This window comes from Sus scrofa, chromosome 1 (genome assembly GCF_054392235.1).
Source record: "Sus scrofa isolate SSC_HxYL_T2T_F1_AM1 chromosome 1, Sscrofa_HxYL_maternal_Yorkshire_Landrace_v2.0, whole genome shotgun sequence".
NCBI lineage: Eukaryota > Metazoa > Chordata > Mammalia > Artiodactyla > Suidae > Sus > Sus scrofa.
The window spans coordinates 273,366,370-273,390,429 of NC_139383.1; the positions used below are offsets into that span (position 1 = coordinate 273,366,370).

General features: G+C 39.7%; 1 protein-coding gene and 1 pseudogene across 1 annotated transcript in view; one reads left to right on the top strand and one right to left on the bottom strand.

Annotated features, from left to right (window-relative positions):
* Positions 1–24,060, top strand: part of LOC100517451 (olfactory receptor 1J4-like) — a 188,903-nt gene that overhangs the window by 43,322 nt on the left and 121,521 nt on the right. The window lies entirely within an intron of this gene.
* On the bottom strand, positions 19,243–20,190 carry LOC100157704 (olfactory receptor 1L8-like; annotated as a pseudogene).

Below are 24,060 nucleotides of genomic sequence, written 5' to 3' on the forward strand. Positions count from 1 at the left end.
TCTTTCTGAGTCGGGCTGCCCTGGGGAGGAGCCTCCTGGGTTTCCAGTGGCCCTGCTACCTGCCCAAGCCCCCAGGGGGTGCCGAGACCTACTGGACCAGCTGCATAGGACTGCCAGCTCCAGGCAGGACCCCCTGCAGCCCAGAAAAGCTGCAACAAGCTTGGCCGAGCTGGGAAAAGATCTCAGATGGTCTTTCTGAGTCAGGCTGCCCTGGGGAGGAGCCTCTTGGGTTTCCAGAGGCCCTGCTACCCGCCCAAGCCCCCAGGGGGTGCCCCACTCCCACGGAATAGCTGCTCAGCACCACCATCCCCCTGGAAGAGCTGCTGCAGCCCAGAAAAGCTGCAAAAACCTCAACCAGACTGTGAAAAGATCCGCTTACATTCTCAGGCAGTCCTTCTGAGTTGGGCTGCCCTAGGGAAGAGCCTCTTAGGTGCTCAGTGACCCAGACAGCTGCTCCAGCCCCCAGGGGGTGCTGCCCTCCTGAGGAACAGCTGCCCAACACCACCAACCCCCTGCAAGAACCCCACAGCCTAAAAACACCAGAGCAAGCTCTGCATGACCAAGTGAAATCTGCTACCATCGTGGGGTGGACCTCCCAGTCCTGTCTGCCCTCAGGAAGTCCTCCTTTGCTTCAAAGAAACACTGTTAACTCCATCAACACTCCAGAAAAGCCACACTGCCTCAAAAAAGACTGACCAACAATGCCAGCCCTCAGGAAATATTCCACGGCAGTGACAAGGCAAACACTACCCGATAACGGAGAGTACAACTCCCTCAGGAGAAAGAAAACAACAAGCAAGATGAAGAAGCTGAGGAACCACCCCCAGTCAAACCAACAGGAGAACTCACCTAAAACAGTCAACAATGAAACAGATCTCTGCAGTCAGACAGACCTGGAGTTCAAAAGAGAAATAGTGAAAATACTGAAGGAATTAAGAGAAGATATGAACAGTAATGCAGGTACCCTCAGAAAGGAACTAGAAAATATAAGGAGGAGCCAAGAAAAACTAGAACGTTCATTCGCAGAGATGCAAACTGAACTAGGGGCAGTAAAAACCAGAATGAATAATGCAGAAGAATGAATCAGTGATATGGAAGATAGAATAATGGAAATCACTCAATCCAGTCAACAGACAGAAAACTGAATCAAAAAACTGGAAAGCAATATAAGAGACCTATGGGATAATATAAAGCGGGCCAATTATGCATAATAGGAATTCCAGAAGGAGTAGAAAAAGATAAAGGGATGGAAAATATATTTGAAGAAATTATTGATGGAAACTTCCCAAATCTCAAGGATACTCGGTTCAAGATAAAAGAAGCACAGAGGGGCCCAAACAAACTGAACCCAAACAGACCCACACCAAGACACATCATTATAAAAATGGCAAAAGTTAGTGATAAAGAGAGGATCCTAAAGGCAGCAAAAAAAAAGCAGAATGTTACCTACAAGGGAACCCCCATAAGAATATCAGGTGATTTCTCTACAGAAACACTACAGGCCAGGAGGGAATGGCAAGAGATATTTAAAGTGCTAAAAGGAAAAAAATATGCAACCTAGAATACTCTATCCAGCAAGAATATCATTTAAAATAGAAGGGGAAATAAAATTTTTTCCAACAAACAAAAACTTAAAGAATACAGCAACACAAAACCCAGGTTAAAGGAAATATTGAAAGGGCTTCTCTAAACCAAAAAGAAAGGAAGTAAGGGAGAAAAAGGGAAAGAAAAAAGAAGAAGAAGAGGAAGAACTAGGACTGAGGAAACCGCAATCAGAGAGCAGTCACTCAAATAAGCCAGCATACAGATTTAATCATGAACATGCTTCAAACAAAATAAAATTAAAAAGAAAAAAATAATAAAAGAGTCATCAAAACCATAAAATGTGGGCAAGGGATGTTAGGAAGTAAATAACCCTTTTTGTTTGTTTGTATGATTCTCTTCTTAATTTTAATATAGTAATGAAGTGTTTGAACTTACAGGACCATCAGGCTAAAACACACAAGTATGGGAAGGGGTTAGCATACTTCAAAAACAGGGCAACCACAAGCCAAAACCAAATATTGCATTTGCAAAAAATGAAAATAAAAATACACTCAAGCAGATAATAACAGGAGACCATCCAACCACAAAAAAAAAAAAAAGAAAAGAAGAATGGAGAACCATAGAATCAACTGGAACACGAGGTTCAAATGGCAATAAATAATCATCTATCAATGATCACCTTAAATGTCAATGGACTGAATGCCCCAATCAAAAGACACAGGGTGGCTGAGTGGATAAAAAGGCAAAAACCTTCAATATGCTGCCTACAAAAAACTCACCTTAGGACAAAAGATACATATAGATTGAAAGTGAAAGGGTGGGGAAAAGTATTTCACGCCAATAGACATGACAGAAAAGCAGGAGTTGCAACACTCATATCAGACAAAATAGACTTTAAAACAAAAGACATAAAGAAAGACAAAGAAGGACACTACTTAATGATTAAGGGATCCAAACAAGGATAGGATGTTACTATCATCAACATATATGCCCCAAATATAGGAGCACCCAGATACATACAACAAATATTAACAGACATAAAGGGAGATATTGATGAGAATACAATCATAGTAGGAGACCTTAATACCCCCCTCACATCAATGGACAGATCCTCTAGACCGAAAACCAATAAAGCAACAGAGATCCTAAAGGAAACAATAGAAAAGTTAGACTTCATTGATATCTTCAGGACACTACATCCATAAAAATCAGAAGACACATTCTTCTCAAATGCTTATGGAACATTCTCAAGAATCGACCACATATTGGGACACAAAGCGAATCTCAATAAATTTAGGAGCATAGAAATTATCTCAAGTATCTTCTCTGACCACAATGCCATGAAATTAGAAATCAACCCTGGGAAAAGGAAAGAGAAAAAACCTACTACACGGAGACTAAACAACATGCTACTAAAAAACCAATGGGTCAATGAGGAAATCAAGAAGGAAATTAAAAACTACCTTGAAACAAATGATAATGAAGACAGAACCCCTCAAAATCTATGGGATGCTGCGAAAGCAGTGCTCAGAGGGAAATTGATAGCAATACAGGCCTTTCTCAAAAAAGAAGAAAGATCCCAAATTGACAACTTAACCCTCCACCTAAATGAATTAGAAAAAGAAGAAAAAAAAGTCCTAAAGTCAGCAGAAGGAAGGAAATTATAAAGACCAAAGAAGAAATCCATAAAATAGAGACTCAAAAAACAATAGAGAAAATTAATAAAACCAAGAGCTGGTTCTTTGAAAAGGTGAACAAAATGGACAAACCCCTGGCCAGACTCACTAAAAAGAGGAGAGAAAGAACCCAAATAACCAAAATTATAAATGAAAAAGGAGAAATCACAACGGATACAGCAGAAATACAAAAAACCATAAGAGACTCCTATGAACAAGTATATGGGAACAAGTTTGACAATCTGGAAGAAACGGACAATTTTCTAGAATCTTACAGCCTGCCAAAACTGAATCAAGCAGAAACAGACCAACTGAACAGAACGATCACTAGAAATGAAATTGAAGAGGTCATAAAATCACTCCCTACAAATAAAAGTCCAGAACCAGATGGCTTCACAGGTGAATTTTATCAAACATATAAAGAGGAATTGGTGCCCATCCTCCTTAAACTCTTTCAAAAGGTTGAAGAAGAAGGAATACTCCCAAAGACATTCTATGATGCCACCATCACCCTCATTCCAAAACCAGACAGAGATACCACTAAAAAGGAAAACTATTGGCCAATATCATTGATGAATATAGATGCAAAACTTCTCAACAAAATCTTAGCCAACCGAATCCAACAACATACCAAAAAAATTATACACCATGACCAGGTTGGGTTCATCCCAGGTTCACAAGAATTGTTCAACATACGCAAATCAAACAGCATCATACACCACATTAACAAAAAAAAGTCAAAAATCATATGATCATCTCAATAGATGCAGAAAAAGCATTTGAAAAAGTCCAACATCCATTCATGATCAAGACCCTCGCGAAAGTGGGTATAGAGGGAACATTCCTGAATATAATCAAAGCCATTTATGATAAACCCACAGCAAATATAATCCTCAATGGGGAAAAACTGAAAGCCTTCTCACTCAAATCTGGAACAAGACAGGGATGCCCACTCTCACCACTGCTCTTCAACATCGTTTTGGAAGTCTTAGCCACAGCAATTAGGCACACAAAAGAAATAAAAGGCATCCATATAGGAAGAGAAGAGATGAAACTGTCACTGTATGCAGATGACATGATACTAATCATAGAAAACCCTAAGGACTCAACCCCAAAACTACTTGAACTGATTAATAAATTCAGCAAAGTAGCAGGATATAAGATTAACATTCAGAAGTCAGCTGCATTTCTGTATACCAGCAATGAAACATTAGAAAGGGAATACAAAAACACAATACTTTTTAAAATTGCACCTCACAAAATCAAATACCTCGGAATACACCTGACCAAGGAGGTAAAGGATCTATATGCTGAGAACTATAAAACTTTAATCAAAGAAATCAAAGAAGATGTAAAGAAATGGAAAGATATTCCATGTTCCTGGATTGGGAAAATCAATATTGTAAAAATGGCCATACTACCCAAAGCAATCGACAGATTCAATGCAATCCCTATCCAATTACCCAGGACATTTTTCACAGAACTAGAACAAACAATCCAAACATTTAGATGGAACCACAAAAGACCCAGAATCGCCAAAGCAATCCTGAGAAACAAAAACCAAGCAGGAGGCATAACTCTCCCAGACTTCAAGAAATACTACAAAGCCACAGTCATCAAAACAGTGTGGGACTGGTATCAAAACAGACAGACAGACCAATGAAACAGAATAGAGAATCCGGAAATAAACCCTGAGGCCTATGGTCAATTAATCTTTGACAAGGGAGGCAAGAACACAAAATGGGCAAAAGAAAGTCTATTTAGCAAGCATTTCTGGGAAACCTGGACAGCTGCATGCAAAGCAAAGAGACTAGAACACGCCCTCACACCATGCACACAAATAAACTCCAAATGGCTGAAAGACTTAAACATACGACAGGACACCATCAAACTCCTAGAAGAAAACATAGGCAAAACACTCTCTGACATCAACCTCATGAATAGTTTCTCAGGTCAGTCTCCCAAAGCAATAGAAATTAGAGCAAAAATAAACCCATGGGACCTCATCAAACTGAAAAGCTTTTGCACAGCAAAGGAAACCCAAAAGAAAACAAAAAGACAACTTACAGAATGGGAGAAAATAGTTTCAAATGATGCAACTGACAAGGGCTTAATCTCTAGAATATATAAGCAACTTATACAACCCAACAGCAAAAAAGCCAATCAATCAATGGAAAAATGGGCAAAAGACCTGAATAGACATTTCTCCAAAGAAGATATACAGATGGCCAACAAACACATGCAAAAATGCTCAACATCACTGGTTATAAGAGAAATGCAAATCAAAACTACCCTGAGATATCACCTCACACCCGTCAGAATGGCCATCATTAATAAATCCACAAATAACAAGTGCTGGAGGGGCTGTGGAGGAAAGGGAACCCTCCTGCACTGTTGGTGGGAATGTAAACTGGTAGAGCCACTATGGAGAACAGTATGGAGATACCTTAGAAATCTATACATAGAACTTCCATATGACCCCACAATCCCACTCTTGGGCATCTATCCAGACAAAACTCTCCTTAAAAGAGACACATGCACCCGCACATTCATTGCAGCACTATTCACAATAGCCAGGACATGGAAACAACCCAAATGTCCATCGACAGATGATTGGATTCGGAAGAAGTGGTATATATACACAATGGAATACTACTCAGCCATAAAAAAGAATGATGACATCATGCCATTTGCAGCAACATGGATAGAGCTAGAGAATCTCATACTGAATGAAATGAGCCAGAAAGACAAAGACAAATGCCATATGATATCACTTATAACTGGAATCTAATATCCAGCACAAATGAACATCTCCTCAGAAAATAAATTCATGGACTTGGAGAAGAGACTTGTGGTTGCCTGATGGGAGGGGGAGGGAGTGGGAGGGATCGGGAGCTTGGGCTTATCAGACACAACCTAGAATAGATTTACAAGGAGATCCTGCTGAATAGTATTGAGAACAATGTCTAGATACTCATGTTGCAACAGAAGAAATGGTGGGGAAAAACTGTAATTGTAATGTATACATGTAGGGATAACCTGACCCCCTTTCTGTACAGTTGGAAAATAAAAAAAAAAATAACAACAACAAAAAAAAGAAGTGGAAATTGGAGTTCCCGTCATGGCTCAATGGTTAACGAATCTGACTAGGTACCATGAGGTTGCAGGTTCGTTCCCTGGCCTTACTCATTGGGTTAAGGATTCTGCATTGCTGTGAGGTGTGGTGTAGGTCGAAGACGTGACTTGGATCCCGAGTTGCTATGGCTCTGGTGTAGGCTGGCAGCAACAGCTCCGATTCGACCCTTAGCCTGGGAACCTCCATAATCTGTGGAGTGGCCCATGAAAATAGCAAAAAGACAAAAAAAAAAAAAAATAGAAGTGGAAATTCTCTCCCTTTCTATCTCACTTCCTTTTTACTCCACTGCCTGACATACACACATACATATTCATATAATTAAACAAATAATAGACTAATACTTTCTTTTTCTGGACCAAAGCATTTTGTCACCTGAAAAAGAAACATATAATAGTTAACATTTATCACAGATTTATGTAAGCAGATACTCTGCTAAGAGCCATGGCCTGTACTCTGAGTGCCTGTACAACATCCATTCTCTCTTTTTTCTTTGTATAGAACTCTAATTTAATTTAGGTAAAAATTCAATTTCCCAGGTTATTTTACAGTTTTGAGTAGCCATTTATAACAAGGCCACAGCAAATATAATACTCAATGGAGAAAACCTGAAAGCCTTCCCGCTAAACTCTGGAACAAGACAAGATTGCCCATTCTCACCACCATTATTAAACATAGTACTGGAAATCCTAGCCACAGCAATCAGACAAACAATAAATAAAAGTCAGCCAAATAGGAAGAGAAGAGGTAAAACTGTTACTGTATGCAGATGACATGATACTATATACGTAGAAAACCCTAAGGACTCAACCCAAAAAACTACTTGAACTGATCAACAAATTCAGCAAAGTAGCAGGATAGAAGATTAACATTCAGAAATAAGTCACATTTCTGTATATTAACAAAGAAATATTAGAAAAGGAATACAAAAACACAATACCTTTTAAAATTGCACCCCAAAAAATCAAATACCTGGGAATACACCTAACCAAGGAGATGAAAAACTTATATGCTGAGAACTATAAAACATTAATCAAGGAAATTAAAGAAGATGTGAAGAAATGGAAAGATATTCCATGCTTCTGGGTTGGAAAAATTAATATTGTAAAAATGGCCATACTACCCAAAGCAATCTACATATTCCATGCAATCCCTAGAAAATTACCCATGATATTTTTCACAGAAGTAGAACAAATAATCCAAAAATTCATATGGAGCCACAAAAGACCCAGAATTGCCAAAGCAATTCTGGAGAACAAAAACCATTCAGGAGGCATCTTTCTCCCAGACTTCAGGCAATATTACAAAGCCAGAGTAACCAAGAAAATGTGGTATTGGTACCCAAACAGACATGCAGACCAATGGAACAGGCTATAGAACCTAGAAATAAACAAAGACACCTTTGGTCAATTAATCATTGACAAAGGAGGCAAGAATATAAAATGGGCAAAAGTCTTTTCCGCAAGTATTGCTGGGAAACCTGGACAACTATATGCAAATCAATGAAACTAGAACACACCATCACACCATGCACAAAATAAACTCAAAATGGCTTAAAGACTTAAATATAAGACAAGACACCATCAAACTCCTGGAAGAGACCATAGGCAAAACATTCTCTGATATGGGCCTTACAAATATTTTCTCAGTTCAGTCTCCCAAAGCAACAGAAACAAAAGCAAAAATAAACCAATGGGACCTCATCAAACTGACAAGCTTTTGCACAGCAAAGGAAACCAAAAAGAAAACAAAAAGACATTTATAGAATGGGAGAAAATAGTTTCAAATGATGCAACTGACAAGGGCTTCATCTCTAGAATATACAAGTGACTTAAACAATTCAACAGCAAATAAGCCAACCACCCAATTGAAAAATGGACAAAGGTCTTGAATAGACATTTCTCCAAGGAAGAGATACAGATGGCCAACAAGCACAGGAAACAATGCTCAACATCCCTGATTATTGGAGAAATGCAAATCAAAACTACCATGAGATACCATCTCACACCAGTCAGAATGGCCATCATTAAGAAGTCCACACATAACAAATGCTGGAAGGGGTGTGGAGAAAAGGGAACCCTCCTGCACTGTAGGTGGGAATGGAAGCTGGTACAACCTTTATGGAGAACAGTATGGAGATACCGTAGAAATCTATACATAGAACTACCATATGACCCAGCAATCTCACTCTTGGGCATCTATCTGGACAAAACTCTGCTTAAAACAGACATATGCACCTCTATGTTCATTGAAGCACTATTCACAATAGCCCAGACATGGAAACAACCCAAATGTCCATAAACAGGTGGTTGGATTAGGAATAAGTGATATGTATACACAATGGAATACTACTCAGCTATAAAAAAGAACGACATAATGCTATTTGCAGCAACATGGGTGGAACTAGAGGCTCTCATCCTGAGTGAAGTAAGTCAGAAAGAGAAAGACAAATACTGTATGATATCACTCATATCTGGTATCTAATATATAGCACAAATGAACCTTTCCACAGACAAGAAAATCATGGACTTGGAGAATAGACTTGTGGTTGCCAAAGGGGAAGGGGAAGGAATGGGAGGGACTGGGAGCTTGGGGTAAATAGATGCAGAATGTTGCATTCGGGATGGATTAACCATGGGACCCTGCTGTGTAGCACTGGGAACTATGTCTAGTCACTTATGATGGAACATGTAATGTGAGAAAAAAGAATGTATACATGTAAGCATAACTGAGTCACCATGCTGTACAGTAGAAGAAATGTATAAATAATAGATAAAAAAAGACTAATACTTTTATACTTTGTTCTATATCTATTTTTCTACTTAATGGCTTCTCGAGGAAGTAATATCCTGTTATTTTATTCTTCCAGCCTGTTGCCTGTGATTACAGTCTATGTAATCAATCATATTTAATCATTATTTAATTATTCATAATTTCTTTAGTCCTATTGATGGGATTTTAGGTTTTTGCCAGTTTTTATTTCTTAAATTGGGATTCATTGAAACAATATATCAATACTCTTAATACACGTGATATTTTTACAAGTCAGACTTCTAAGTGTGGGCATTTCTAGAGTTAAGTATTAAATCACATGTTTTAAACATACAGCTTTAGGGATAGATGGAGGGAAGAAAATTTCCAACATCCCCACTGTGGAATGGATCATTTCATGTTATTCCTCTTGACTTTGTTTTTCTGGCCATTAGGGGTTTTTAATTGTATGCTTATGAAATAGGATAATTGACAAAAAATAAAACTGTAGCAATATAATAAAAGAAAGATAAGAAAAGAGTAATAGTGAAAATAATTTTTAAGCAGGAAAAAATTTTGGAAGAGAAAAATAAGGAATCATAAAAATCCTCAAAATAAGAAAATTAGTTCAAATGTATTCCACCTCATTTTCCTCCTCTTCTCTCCATTTATTCTTTCCTCTTCCAAACATTTTCAAAGACAGCCAGTAGCTATAACTTAAGTAATTATCACAGTTCCTACTCTGGCACAGGAGGTTAAGAATCTGGCTGCAGCAGCTTGATTGCTGTGGGTTAAGAATCTGTGGGTCATAGCTGCAGTTCAGATTCCTTAGCCTGGAACTTCCATATGCTGTGGGTGTGGCCATAAAAAGTAATTATTTTTAGCATATACTTAAATGTGAAAGATTTTCTGTTAATAAAATAAATTTGTTCAGGAAACATCTTTGGGGAAAGAATTAGTTTAAAGCAGTATTTGGGGAGTTCCTGTCGTGGTGCAGTGGTTAACGAATCCGACTAGGAACCATGAGGTTGCGGGTTCGGTCCCTGTGCTTGCTCAGTGGGTTAAGGATCCGGCGTTGCCGTGAGCTGTGGTGTAGGGTGCATGGATCTTTTCAAATTATGTTTTCTCTGGATTATGCCCACGCATGGGAATGTGGGATCATATGGTAGCTCTATTTTCAGTTTTTTAAGGAACTTGCACACTGTTTTCCCTAGCAACTCTACCAATTTACATTCCCACCAACAGTATAGGAAGGTTCCTTTTTCTCCACACTCTTTCCAGTATTTATTATTCGTAGATGTTTTGATGGTGGCCATTCTGACTGGTGCGATGTGATACCTCATTATAGTTTTGACTTGCATTTCTCTAATAATTAGTGATGTTGAGCATCTTTTCTTGTAAATTTTGGCTAGCTATATGTCTTTTTTATTTTTTTATTACTCAAATGAATTTATCACATCTGTAGATGTATAATGATCATAACAATCCAATTTCACAGGATTTCTCTCCCATGACCCAAGCACATTCCCCACCCCAAAACTGTCTCCTCTGGAGACCATAAGTGTGTGAGTCAGCATCTGTTCTGCAAAGAAGTTCAGTCTGTCCTTTTTTCAGATTCCACATGTCAGTGAAAGCATTTGATGTTGGTATCTCATTGTATGGCTGATTTCACTTAGCATGATAATTTCTGGGTCCATCCATGTTGCTAAAAATTCTGGTATTTCATTCCTTTTAATGGCTGAGAAATATTCCATTGTGTATATGTACCACTTCTTCTTGATCCACTCCTCTGTTGATGGACATTTAGGTTGTTTCCATGTCTTGCTACTGGAAAGAGTGCTAAATGAACATTGGAGTACACGTGTCTTTGCAAATTGTGTTTTTTTCTGGATAGATGCCCAGAAGTGGGATTGCTGGATCAAATGGTAGTTCTATGTTTAGTTTTCTGAGGAATCTCCATCCTGTTTTCCACAGTGGTTGCACCAATTTACAATCACACCCATAGTGTACTAGGGTTCCTTTTTCTCCACACCCTCTCCAGCACTTATTGTTTGTAGACATTTGGATGATGGCCATTCTGGCTGGTGTAAGGTGTTACCTCATTGTGGTTTTGATGTGCATTTCTTTAATAATGAGTGATGTTGAACATCTTTTCTTGAGTTTTTTGGCCATCTGTATGTCTTCTTTGAAGAACTGTCTGTTTAGATCTTCTGCCCATTTTTTGATGGGGTCGTTTGTTTGTTTGTTTGTTTTTGGTATGGAGCTGCAGAAGGTGTTTATAAATTTTGGAGATCAGTGCCTTGTCAGCTGATTCACTTGCAAAGATTTTCTCCCATTCTGTGGGTTGTCTTTTCATTTTGTTTAGGGTTTCCTTTGCTGTGCAGAAGCTTTTCAGTTTGATTAGGTCCCATTTGTTTATTTTTGTTTTTATTGTCAATACTCTAAGAGGTGGATCTGAGAAGAGGTTGCTGTCATTTATGTCAGAGAGTGTTTGGCCTATGTTTTCCTCTAAGAGTTTGATAGTGTCTGGTCTTCTGTCTAGGTCTTTCATCCATTTGGAGTTTATTTTTGTGTATGGTGTTAGGGAGTGTTATAATTTCATTCTTTTCCATGTGGCCGTCCAGTTTTGCCAGCACCACTTATTGAACAAGCTGTCTTTTCTCCATTGTATATTTGTGCCTCTTTTGTCATAGAGTAGTTGGCTGTATGTGTGTGGGTTTAATTCTGGGCTTTCCATCCTGTTCCACTGATCTATATTTCTGTCTTTGTGCCAGTACCATGTGGTTTTGATTGTTGCTTTGTAGTATATTCTGAAGTCCGAGAGCCTGATTCCTCCAGCTCCATTTTTCTTTTTCAGGATGTCTTTGGCTCTTCTGGGTGTTTTGTGCTTCCAAACAAACTTTAAAATATTTTGTTTGAGTTCTGTGAAGAATGTCTTTTGTAATTTGCTAGGGATTGCATTGAATCTGTAGATTGCCTTGGGTAGTATAGTCATTTTGATAATATTAACTCTTCCAATCCATGAGCGTGGTATGTCTTTCCATCTATTTGTGTCATCTTTGATTTCTTTCATCAGTGGCTTGTAGTTTTCAGAATACAGGTCTTTTGTCTCTTTAGGTAGGTTTACTCCTTGGTGTTTTATTCTTTTGGATGTGATGGTAAATGGGATTGCTTCCCTAATTTCTCTTTCTGATCTTTCATTGTTAGTGTATAGAAATGCCATCGATTTCTGTGTATTAATTTTGTATCCTGCGACATTGCCAAATTCATGATGTGCTCTAACAGTTTTCTGGTAGCATCTTTAGGATTCTCTAGGTATAGTATCATGTCATCTGGTAATAGTTTTACTTTTTTTCAGGTTTTTATAAGTTTATTGTTATTTTTTTAAATTTTCCCACTCTATAGCAAGGGGATCAAGTTATCCTTATATGTATGCATTACAATTACATTTTTCCCCTACCCTTTGTTCTGTTGCAACATGAGTATCTAGACATTGTTCTCAATGCTACTCAGCAGGATCTCCTTGTAAATCTATTCTAAGTTGTGTCTGATAAACCCAAGCTCCCAATCCCTCCCACTCCCTCCCCATCCTATCAGGCAGCCACAAGTGTTTTCTCCAAGTCTATGATTTCCTTTTCTGTGGAGATGTTCATTTGTGCTGGATAGTAGATTCCAGTTATAAGTGATATCATATGGTATTTGTCTTTGTCTTTCTGGCTCATTTCACTCAGTATGAGATTCTCTAGCTCCATCCATGTTGCTGCAAATGGCATTACGTCATTCTTTTTTATGGCTGAATATATTCCATTGTGCATATATACCACTTCTTCCGAATCCAATCATCTGTCGATGGACATTTGGGTTGTTTCCAAGTCCTGGCTATTGTGAATAGTGCTGCAATGAACATGTGGGTGCATGTGTCTCTTTTAAGTAGAGTTTTGTCTGGATAGATGCCCAAGAGTGGGATTGTGGGGTCATATGGAAGTTCTATGTATAGATTTCTAAGGTATCTCCAAACTGTTCTCCATAGTGGCTGTACCAGTTTACATTCCCACCAACAGTGCAGGAGGGTTCCCTTTTCTCCACAGCCCCTCCAGCACTTGTTGTTTGTGGATTTATTAATGATGACCATTCTGACTGGTGTGAGGTAGTTTTACTTCTCCCTTTCCAATTTGGATTCCTTCCTTTTATCTCTTTTACTTTTCTGATTGCTGTGTGGCTAGGACTTCCAAAAGTATGTTTAAGAGTAGTGGCGAGAGCGGACATCCTTGTCTTGTTCCTGATCTCAGCGGGAATTCTTTCAGCTTTTCACCATTGAGAATGATGTTTGCTGTGGGTTTGTCATATATGGCCTTTTTCATGTTGAGGTAGGTTCCTGCTATGCCCACTTTCTGAAGGGTTTTTATCAGAAATGGCTGTTGGATTTTGTCAAAGGCTTTTTCTGCATCTGTTGAGAGAATCATATGGTTTTTGTTCTTCAGTTTGTTAATGTGGTGTATCACACTGATGGATGTGTGGACATCGAAGAACCTTTGCATCCCTGGGATAAATCCCACTTGATCATGATGTACAATCTTTTTAATGTATTGTTGGATGCGGTTTGCTAGTATTTTGTTGAGGATTTTTGCATCGATGTTCATCAGTGAAATTGGCCTGTAGTTTTCTTTCTCTTGTGGAATCTTTGTCTGGTTTTTGCTTCAGGGTGATGGTGGCCTCTTAGAATGAGTTTGGGAGTATTCCTTTCTCTGCCATTTTTTGAAATAGTTTCAGAAGGAGAGGTGTTAGCTCTTCTCTGAGTGTTTGATAGACTTTGCCTGTGAAGCCATCTGGTCCTGGACTTTTGTTTGTTGGGAGTTTTTTGATCACCGTTTCAATTTCAGTACTTGTGATTGGTCCATTCATCTTTTCTATTTCATCTTGGTTTAGTCTTGGAAGATTGTACTTTTCTAAGAATTTCTTCTAGGTTTTCTGTTTTATTGGCATATAGTTACATATAGTAATCTCTCATGATCCTTTGTATTCCTTTGATGTCCATTGTGACTTCTTTTTCATTTCTAATTTTATTGATTTGAGTCCTCTCTCTTTTTTTGCTTTCATAAGTCTGGCTAAGGGTTAATCAATTTTCTTGATCTTTTCAAAGAACCAGCTTTTTGTTTCATTGATCTTTTCTATGGTTTTCTCTGTTTCTATTTCATTGATTTCTGCTCTGATTTTTATGATTTCTTTCCTTATGCTACCTTTAGATCTTGCCTGTTCTCCCTGGAGCTGCTTTAGATGTAAAGTTAGGTTGTTTATTTAAACTTTTTCTTGTTCCCTGAAATGGGCTTGTATTTCTATAAACTTTCCTCTTAGAATGGCTTTTGTTACATCCCATAGGGTTTGGATTGTCGTATCTTTGTTGTCATTTTCTTCTAGGTATTATTTAATTTCCTCTTTGATTTCTTCAGTGATCCATTGGTTGTTTAGTAGCATGTTGTTGAGTCTCCACGTGTTTGGTTTTTTGCACATTTTTTCTTGTTGTTGATTTCCAGTCGTATATCATTGTGGTCGGAAAAGATGCTTGATGTGATTCCAATTTTCTTGAAGTTACTGAGGTTGGATTTGTAGCCCAGGATGTGATGAATCTTAGAGAATGTTCCATGTGCACTTGAGAAGAATGTGTATTCTGTTGCTTTTGGGTGGAATGTCCTATAAATATCTATTAAGTCCATCTGGTTTAATGCATCATTCAGGGTCTGTGTTTCCTTACTGATTTTCTGTCTGGATGATCTGACCACTGCTCTAAGTGGGGTGTTAAAGTCCCCATCTATGTTTGTGTTATTGTCGATTTGTCCTTTTAAGGTCGTTAGTAGTTGCCTTAAATATTGTGGTGAACCTATGTTGGGTGCGTAGATATTTAAAATTGTCATATCTTCTTCTTGGATTGAACCTTTGATCACTATGTAGTGACCTTCTTTGTCCCTTAAAATATTCTTCATTTAAAGTCTATTTTGTCTGTTATGAGTATTGCTACTCCAGCTTTCTTTGATCACTATGTAGTGACCTTCTTTGTCCCTTAAAATATTCTTCATTTAAAGTCTATTTTGTCTGTTATGAGTATTGCTACTCCAGCTTTCTTTCGACCCCCATTTGCGTGAAATATTTTCTTCCATCTTCTCACTTTCAATTTGTATGTGTCCCTAGAAGTGAAGTGGGTCTCTTGAAGACAGCATATATATGGATCTTGTTTTTGTATCCATTCAGCCAGTCTGTGTCTTTTGGTTGGGGCATTTAGTCCATTAACATTTAAGGTAATTATTGATATGTATGTTCTTATTGCCATTTTATTAATTGCTTTGGATTTTTTTTGTTGCTCTTTTTTCTTTCTTTTTTTCCTTTTTTTTTTGGTCTTTTGGCCATTTCTAGGGCTGCTCCTGTGGCATATGGAGGTTCCCAGGCTAGGGGTCCAGTCGGAGCTGTAACTGCCAGCTTATGCCAGAGCCACAGCAATTCCAGATCCGAGCCGCATCTGCAACCTACAACACAGCTCACAGCAACGCCGGATCCTTCACACCCTGAGCAAGGCCAGGGATTGAACCCGCAACTTCATGGTTCCTAGTCAGATTCCTTCACCACTGTGCCATGATGGGAACTCCGGTTGCTCTTTTTTCTTCCCTTCTTCTCTTCTTCTCTCCTCTTGTGGTTTGATGACTATCTTTAGTGTTATATTTGAGTTGATTTTTCTTTGTGTATCAATTGTATTTTTTTTTGATTTGCAGTTATTCTGAAGTTTTGATATGAGTCTCTATGTATATGAGATTGTTTTAAGTTGTTGTTCTCTTAATTGCAAGTTCATCTCCAATGTCCTGCATTTGCACCCACCTCTTCTCATGATTTCTGATTTTGGTGGTATAATTGTGCATGGATGATTTCATATCTTTACTGTATATATAGCTTTACTGGTGAGCCTTGTCATTTGAGAAATTTTTGTTTCCTGTTGCTGTCTTTTCTTTTCTGCCTAGAGAAGTTCCATTAGTATATGTTATGAGGCTGGTTTAGTGTTGCTGATCTCTCTCAGCTTTTGCTTATCTGTGAAGCTTTTGATTTCTCCTTCAAATCTGAGTGAGGGCCTTGCTGGGTAGAGTAATCTTGGTTGGAGTTTTTTTTTATTTCACCATGTTAAGTATATCATGCCACTCCCTACTGGCCTACAGAGTTTCTGCTGAAAAATCTGCCGATAACCTTATTGGGGTTCCCTTGTATGTATTTGTTTCTTTTCCCTAGCTGCTTTCAAGATTTTGTCTTTGTCTTTAATTTTGGTCAGTTTGATTTATATGTGTCTGGGTGTATTCCTACTTGGGTTTATTTTATATGGTACTCGTTGTGCTTCCTGGATTTGAGTAAGTGGTTCCTTTCCCATGTTAGGGAAATTTTTGGCTATTATCTCTTGGAATATTTTTTCTGTCCCCTTCTCTCTCTCTTCTTCTGGCACCCTAAAATACAGATGTTGGTATGTTTAATGTTGTCCCAGAGTTCTCTGAGACTCTTCATTTCTTTTCCATCTTTTTTCTCTTTTCTGTTCCACATTTATAATTTCTTCTAATCTGTCCTCCACTTTGCTTATTTGTTCTTCTTTCGCCTGTATTCTGCTCTTAGCTGCTTCTAGTGAGTTTTTTATTTCCGTTGTTGTATTTTGCATCTCTTCTTGTTTAAGTTTTATGTCTGTATCTCTTTGGTCAGTGTTTCCTGTAAGTTATCCATCTTTGCCTCCAGTTTATGTCCAATGTCTTGCATCATCTTGAGCATCAACAGTCTAAAGTCTTTTTCTTGGAGGCTGAGAATCTCCTGATCACTTATCTGATTTTCTGGGGTTTTTCCTTTCTCCCTAATCTGAGTTATAGTTCTCTGTCTTTTCATTTTGATAGGTTTTTGGTGTGGTGACTTTTTTACAGATAATAGAGTTGTAGCCTCTCTTACTTCTGGTGTCTGCCCCCCTTGTGGATGAAGGTGGTATGGGGGGGCTTGCTGTAGGCTTCCTGATGGGAGGGACTGATGCCTGCCCACTGGTAGGTGGAGCTGATTCTAATCCCTCTGGTGGGTGGGGCTTAGTCTCTGGATGGGATTAGAGGGAGCTGTAGACGGAGGGGTCTTTAGGTAGCCTGTTTAGTGAGGGGTGGGGCTGTGGTCCCATCTGGATTGTTGTTTGCCCTGGGGATTCTCAGTGCTGACTGATGGGTGGGGCCACACTTTCCCAAAATGGCCACCTCCAGAGAAGGGCAGGCTGGTGAATATTCCCGAGAGCTTTGCTTCCAGTGCATTCCCTCACAACAAGCCACACTCACCCCTGTTTTCCCAGGAGGTCCTCTAATAACTGGAGTCAGGTTTGACCCAGATTCCTATGGAGACTTTGCTTTGCCCTGGGACCCAGTGCACGTGAAAGTCTGTGTGTGCCTTGGAAGAATGGGGTCTCCATTTCCCCCAGTCCCGTGGAGCTCCTGTGCACAAGCCCCACTGGTCTTCAATGCCAGATGCTCCAGGGGCTCTTTCTCCCAGTGCCAGATCTGCACAGGTGCGAGTTTGTTGTGGGGCTCAGAACTCTCCCTCCTGTAGGTGAGTCTCTGTGAACCAGTTAGTTTCCAGTCTGTGGGGCTTCCCACCTGGGAGGTATGTGGTTGTTTATATCTTTAAATCGCCCCTCCTACCTCTTGATGTGGCCTCCCTTTTGTCTTCTGGAGTAGGATATCTTTTTTAAGGTTTCTGGTCCATTTGGCTGAAGAATGCTCAGGCTTTAGTTGTGAATATTGTTGTTTTTAGAACAGTTGAGCTTAATTCCTTCTATTCCATCATCTTAATCCCATCTCTGAAAGACCAATTCTTAGATTTGGGCATCCCAACAATCCTGTGTTCACTGTAGATGTAAGGCCAACAAGCACCAGCTCAGGCTTTGAAGCTGCTCTCTGTTGCTGACATGGCCACATTCAACACCCCTGATCAGGCATGTCCAGCAACAGAGGATCCCAGATTCTTGTGGTCTCAAACAGGTGATCCAAATCTCCCAGAACCCTTGTCTGCAGGGACTGTAGACTTTACGGTGGGCAGCCTGCCTCCCAGTGCTGGGCCAAAAAGGCCTGCAGAGTCTGGGGCTCTCAGCTGTATGTCTTCTTGAAAGAGAAATCTTTTTAGATCTTCTGCCCTTTTTTTGATGGGTTCTTTGTTTTTTTGGTATTGAGCTGTAGGAGGTTTGTAGAAGAAGTAGTATATATACTACACACACACACACACACATACACACACATATGTGTATAGTATATATATATGCACACACACACACATATAAAATGCAATATTTCTCAGCCATAAAAAAAGAATGGAATAATGAATGCCAATTGCAGCAACATGGATGGACCTAGACACTATTACACTAAGTGAAGTAAGCCAGACAGATAAAGGCAAATATCATATGATATTGCTTATAAGTGGAATCTCAAAAATGGCTATGAATGAACTTATTTACAAGATAGAAAGGGACTCACAGACATTGAAAAAAACTTACAGTTACAAAGAGAAAGGGAAAGAGTGGGATAAATTAGGAGGTTGGGATTGAATTACACATACTGGTACAGATAAAATAGATAACCAACAAGGACCTGCTGTATAGCATAGGGAACTATACTCATTATCTTGGGTATAATGGAAGAGAACATAAAAAAGAATATATATATATACACACACATACATGCATATGTATGTATAACTGAATCTCTTTATTGTATAATTGAAACTAAAAAAACATTGTAAATCAACTCTATTTCAATAAAAATAAAAAATCCTGGAAACCCACCATGGTTCTGTAGTAACAAACCCAATTAGTATCCACGAGGATATGGGTTCGATCCCTGGTCTTGCAGAGTGGGTTAGGGATCCAGCATTGCCATGAGCTGTGATGTAGGTCACAGATGTGGCTCAGACCCTGTGTTGCTGTGGCTATGGTGTAGGTCAGTGGCAGCAGCTCCAATTTGACCCCTAACCCTGGATCTTCCATGTGCAGTGGGTGTGGTCCTAAAAAGACAAAAAAAATCCTAACCTCCAAGAGCTTGATTCTTCACCAAGAATCAGCAGAAACCAGCTTCCAGTGGAGAACTTTCCCCTGTGTGTTAATCAAGAGCATGCTGCCTGGAGTTTCCTGCTGCCCACCAGCTTCCTCAGGCCCTGTTTCAAGTCTTTGTTTCTTAGGCTATAGATAAAAGGATTGAGCATGGAGGACAGAACTGTGTAGACAATTGTTGCCATGTGGTCCCTGACGGTGTAGGAGGACACAGGCTGTAAATAGACATAGAAGATGCTTCCATAAAAGAGTGTCACCACAGTGACATGAGAACCACAAGTGGAGAAGGCTTTGCGTTTGCCAGCAGCTGAGGGAATTTTGAGAACTGCAGTAAGGATTCATATGTAAGAGAAAGCAATGCATAGAAAGGGGGTCACTAAAATAAAAGATCCTTCTATAATCATCACAGTTTCATTGACAAATGTGGAGGAGCATGACAATTTCATCAGAGGACTGAGGTCACAGAGAAAGTGATGGATGATATTTGAGTCACAGAAGGTGAGCTGATTCAGCAGAAGTGTGTGTAGCAGTGAGTGGAGGTGAGGCAATGAGCAGGAGAAGGCCACCATCAGGACACAGCGGTGGTGACTCATGATGGTGACATAGTGGAAGGGATCACAGATGGCCACATAGCGGTCAAAGGCCATGACTGCTAGAAGGCAACTGTCAGTGTTGCCCAAGGCATATATAAAGTACATCTGAGTCAGACACCCAGCATAGGAGATGGTCTTATGGGACAGGAAATTCACCAGCATCCTGGGGACAATGGTTGTTGTGAAGCAAATGTCAGTGAAAGACAGGAAAGTCAGGAAGAAATACATGGGAGTCTGGAGCTGGGGGTCTGAGCGGATGGCCAGGATGATGAGCAGGTTTCCTGTGATGGTGACCAGGTATATGGTGAGGAAGAGGCTAAAGAGTGGCTTCTGGTCCTCGGGCCGAGAGGAGATTCCCAGGAGGATGAACTCAGAGACACTGCTGGTTTGGTTGACTCTTTCCATTGACGTGGGTCTAGTTATACACAAGAAGTTTTGTTACAAAACATGCTCCAATTCCACACCCCAAACCATGAGAACCCAGCAAGTCTTTGTTTCCTTGAATTAGTCACAAAGCGCAGCTGTGCAGGGAAAGCTTGTCAGCCTCCTGGTGCTTGAGGTGGTCCTTCCTTCCCAAATCCATGGGCATCATGTGGGATGAAAGCTGGAGAGACAGAAGAGTTTTCCTTTAGAAACCATAAGTAGTGGAGATCCCTGATCCAAGTTTTTTTAGTTCGTATTCTGCAAAAGCTCTGGGTCCCTGCTGAGAACATAGCATAAATAGATAAATCTTTGCTTTTATGCAGTTCATGTTGTGGTTTTGAAGGTAGATCATTAGCAAACAAATACGTAATATAATATCAGGTTGGGGTACATTTGTTAATGAAATAAAGCAGTATAAGAATGGAGGTGACTGCACAGTGGAAATTTTAGGTTGAGAAGTCACAGGATACTCACTCCTTATCAAAACTAATTCAGTTGTTATAATACTGGAGTTTACCTTTGCATTGCCTTGGGTAGAAATAAGCCTTGGCCAAAATAACAAACAGGGGAAATCTAAGAAGAGTGTTGAACTAATTCAACAGTGTTTTCTCCCTCATCTGGTGGCAGAATGAGAAGGCGCTCCTCCTTAGCTCTTGCGATGGTCTCATCCTCAGTCTGTGCATGTCTCCCCTCTTTGGTAAATTATTTTTCTTTTCTTTAATCCCCTGTCCTAAATTACATTTGTACATAATAGGCATCCATTAAAATTTTAAAAAATTAAAAAAAATTGTTGAAGTGTGGTAGATTTACAATGTTGTGTTAATTTCTGCTGTATAGCAAAGTATATATATACACATGTATACACACACACATATTCTTTTTCCTATGCCTTTCTATTATGTTTTCTCACAGAATATTGAATATGTTTCCCTATGCTATACAGTAGGACCTTCTTTTTCTTTTTCTTTTTGTCTTTTTAGGGCCACACTCGCGGCTTATGGAGGTTGGCTAGCAGTCAAATCTGAGCTGTAGCTACTGGCCTACACCACAGCAAGACCAGATCCTTAACCCACTGAGTGAGGCCAGAAATTGAACCTGCATCCTCATGGATGCTTGTCGGATTGGTTTCTGCTGAGCCACAGTGGGACCTTTTGTTTATGATGGGCAACCCCTGTTGATTATTCATGTTGTAAAAATTCCTTTCAGTGGATATGTGTATATATACATAATTGAATCACTTTGCTCTACAGAAGAAATTAACACAACATTGTAAATCAACTATACTACAAATAAATTTTTAAAAATGAAAAACAGTTATCTCTCACATATTTATCCAAAAATACTTATGAGAAGCATGTTTATACACATGGCTTTTTTCAGTCATATCCAGTTACCCAGCAATGGACATCCAAAAAGCCTCTGTTTCTTGCTACTGCAAAACACTCTATAATGAGCGATCTTGCATCAGTAAAGCACTGTAAAAAAGTGCTTTAAGTAAACTTTTTTTTAAGAGTCACCATATTCCTCCGTATCTTTTGAATAGACATTGCATAGGGATTTTCAAACATTTTTGAGACACTGGTTTCCAAAAAACTCGCGATAATAGAGCTCCCCTTGTGGTGCAGTGAGTTAATGATCCCTTTTGTTTCTGTGGTGGTGCTGGTTTGATACCCAGCTCAGTGCAGTGGCTTAGGGATCCAGCGTTGCCGCAGCTGTGGTATAGGTTCCAAGGTGAGGCTCTTATTTGATCCTTGGCCCAGGACATTTCATATGCTGCAGGCATGGCCAAAAAAGGAAAAAAAAATCTCTATGATGAACATACTTCTGTTATCAAAGTGTTTAACATAATTTCTTTAGAGGCAGCATGCTCTTTCACATACTTTTGAAAATACACTGGTGTAGTACATAGATATATTAACATATTAATTACTTGAATAGAAAATGCTTACATTTTAGTTGTAAGTTACTAAACATTTTTAAGCCTCAATTACTTCATGCTTAACAATGGACACAAATATTTACATTGGCATGAGGATTTAGCGAGAGAACACATTGCAAGCATTTAAAGGACACAGCATATTGTAAACACTCTGGAGAAGCTGTTGATCCTTATCACTCCCTGTGTCACCTTCCCTTATCTGCTGTTTCTAGATGTTCTCCTAAGCAATTAATACATAGGCATAAAACATCACATCCTTCACTGCCAAATTGTTAGGCTAATTTCAGGATTTTACAGGATTTTATGGAAGAAATATTTGTTGATGCATTAAGCTTTGAATGTATCAGTAAAGATAATCATAATACTGAATATTATTGAAAATTTATTACATGCCATGCTTATGCCAAGCATCTCACTATCATAACAGGAATTGTGAGGCATGTGTTGTTATCAGGAGACTTAGTTTTATGGAGGTAAAGGTGTTTGCTTAAGGTCACTAAGGAAGTGAAGAGCAGCCAGGATTTGAAGCCCACTCTGTTTTCAGACTCACTCTAAGCTCATGCTCTTAAGTGTTATGCTCCCCCTCCTTGGTTTTTGTGTATTTATTGTCACCATCAGGCAAGGGATTGTTTTCCGCATTTTGATAATTTCCTACATGAATTAGCCTTCCATCCCCCTTAACTGACAAACGTTCTTCTCCCATGTTCAGAATATATCCTTGCAGTTGCAAGAGAGGTGACCTATCTTTCTATGTTGTAGAGATGGTGGAATTTGAAAAGCTGAACATCCATGATTAATTGGCCAAAATCAGGAAGAGATAACTGGTGGTGCATGACTGGGGCATGTCTGTTGTCCAAGCTGTGGTTGTGCAGTGGACACATCCCTGGACTGAAAAGGAGGGGTTGGATTTATCCTCCATCACCTGCTCCCAAGCTGATTCCTGATGTTTTATGAACAACAAGGGAGACACCATGTATGTAAAGCAGTTTATCACACACAGATCAACATTCAAAGATGAGTCATTTGTGAAAGGGCTGCCTGGAGAAGGTGGAATACAAAACTCAGTGGTGATTTGGTGAATTATTGGGAATGGATCCTGGTTGAATGTGCTGACAAGGGGCAAAAAGGAGGAAGATTTTGGAGCTGAGAATCAGGAAGAACAGTTCTAAAAGCACAGGGAAGGAGGCTGGGAATACCTTAGTTTTCCTTTTCTACTGATGGGTTTTGCTTCCATGAAAACATGGTACGGGTGGCCTAGAGGTTAAACTGGATGCCCTTAAAACCAAATGCCACATGGAAGTTTTACTTGGACCTTATGACTTCTCAATCCATAAAATATTTGAAAGTATGAAGGAATAAAGAGTAAGGTTCTGAACTGGGTTGGGGTAGCCCCTGGGTGGCTAGCTCACCAAAGCTCACCTCCACATCCAGATGCTTTTCTTTCCTTGCCAGCCTCCCCAGAAGCTGGTGAGCACCACCTCTGCTCTCAGCCAAAACCTCATGCTTCTCAGCCAAAGCTCAGCTTCCTCCTGTGTCTCTCATGAAATCTGGGGCTGATTGGAAGGAGAGAAGCAGGAAAGGAGGGAGGAGCTAATGTCCTCCTCCAAAGGGGTAATACTTATCCCTCCCCTGTCCTCAGACCCCACATTTCTTTCTTGCCACCTGGTCCCCAGCAGGCTGCTGCTTCTCCCAGCTCCAGATCTCAGAAGGCAGAGATGCCCTGACTCATGGGGGAGGGCCCTCCTGGTTGTGGAAGCCCCACCAGCTTCCCAGGAGTCTCAGGTGTGCCCTGCTGGCCTCTTGGGGCACCTGTTAGGCTGAGGGTGTTGTGGTGTGATGACCTCTCAAGGGAGTTTGTCCTGGGATCTCTCCAGGCAGAGAAAGCAGAATGGGAATCACGGTTAGCACAGCTGACT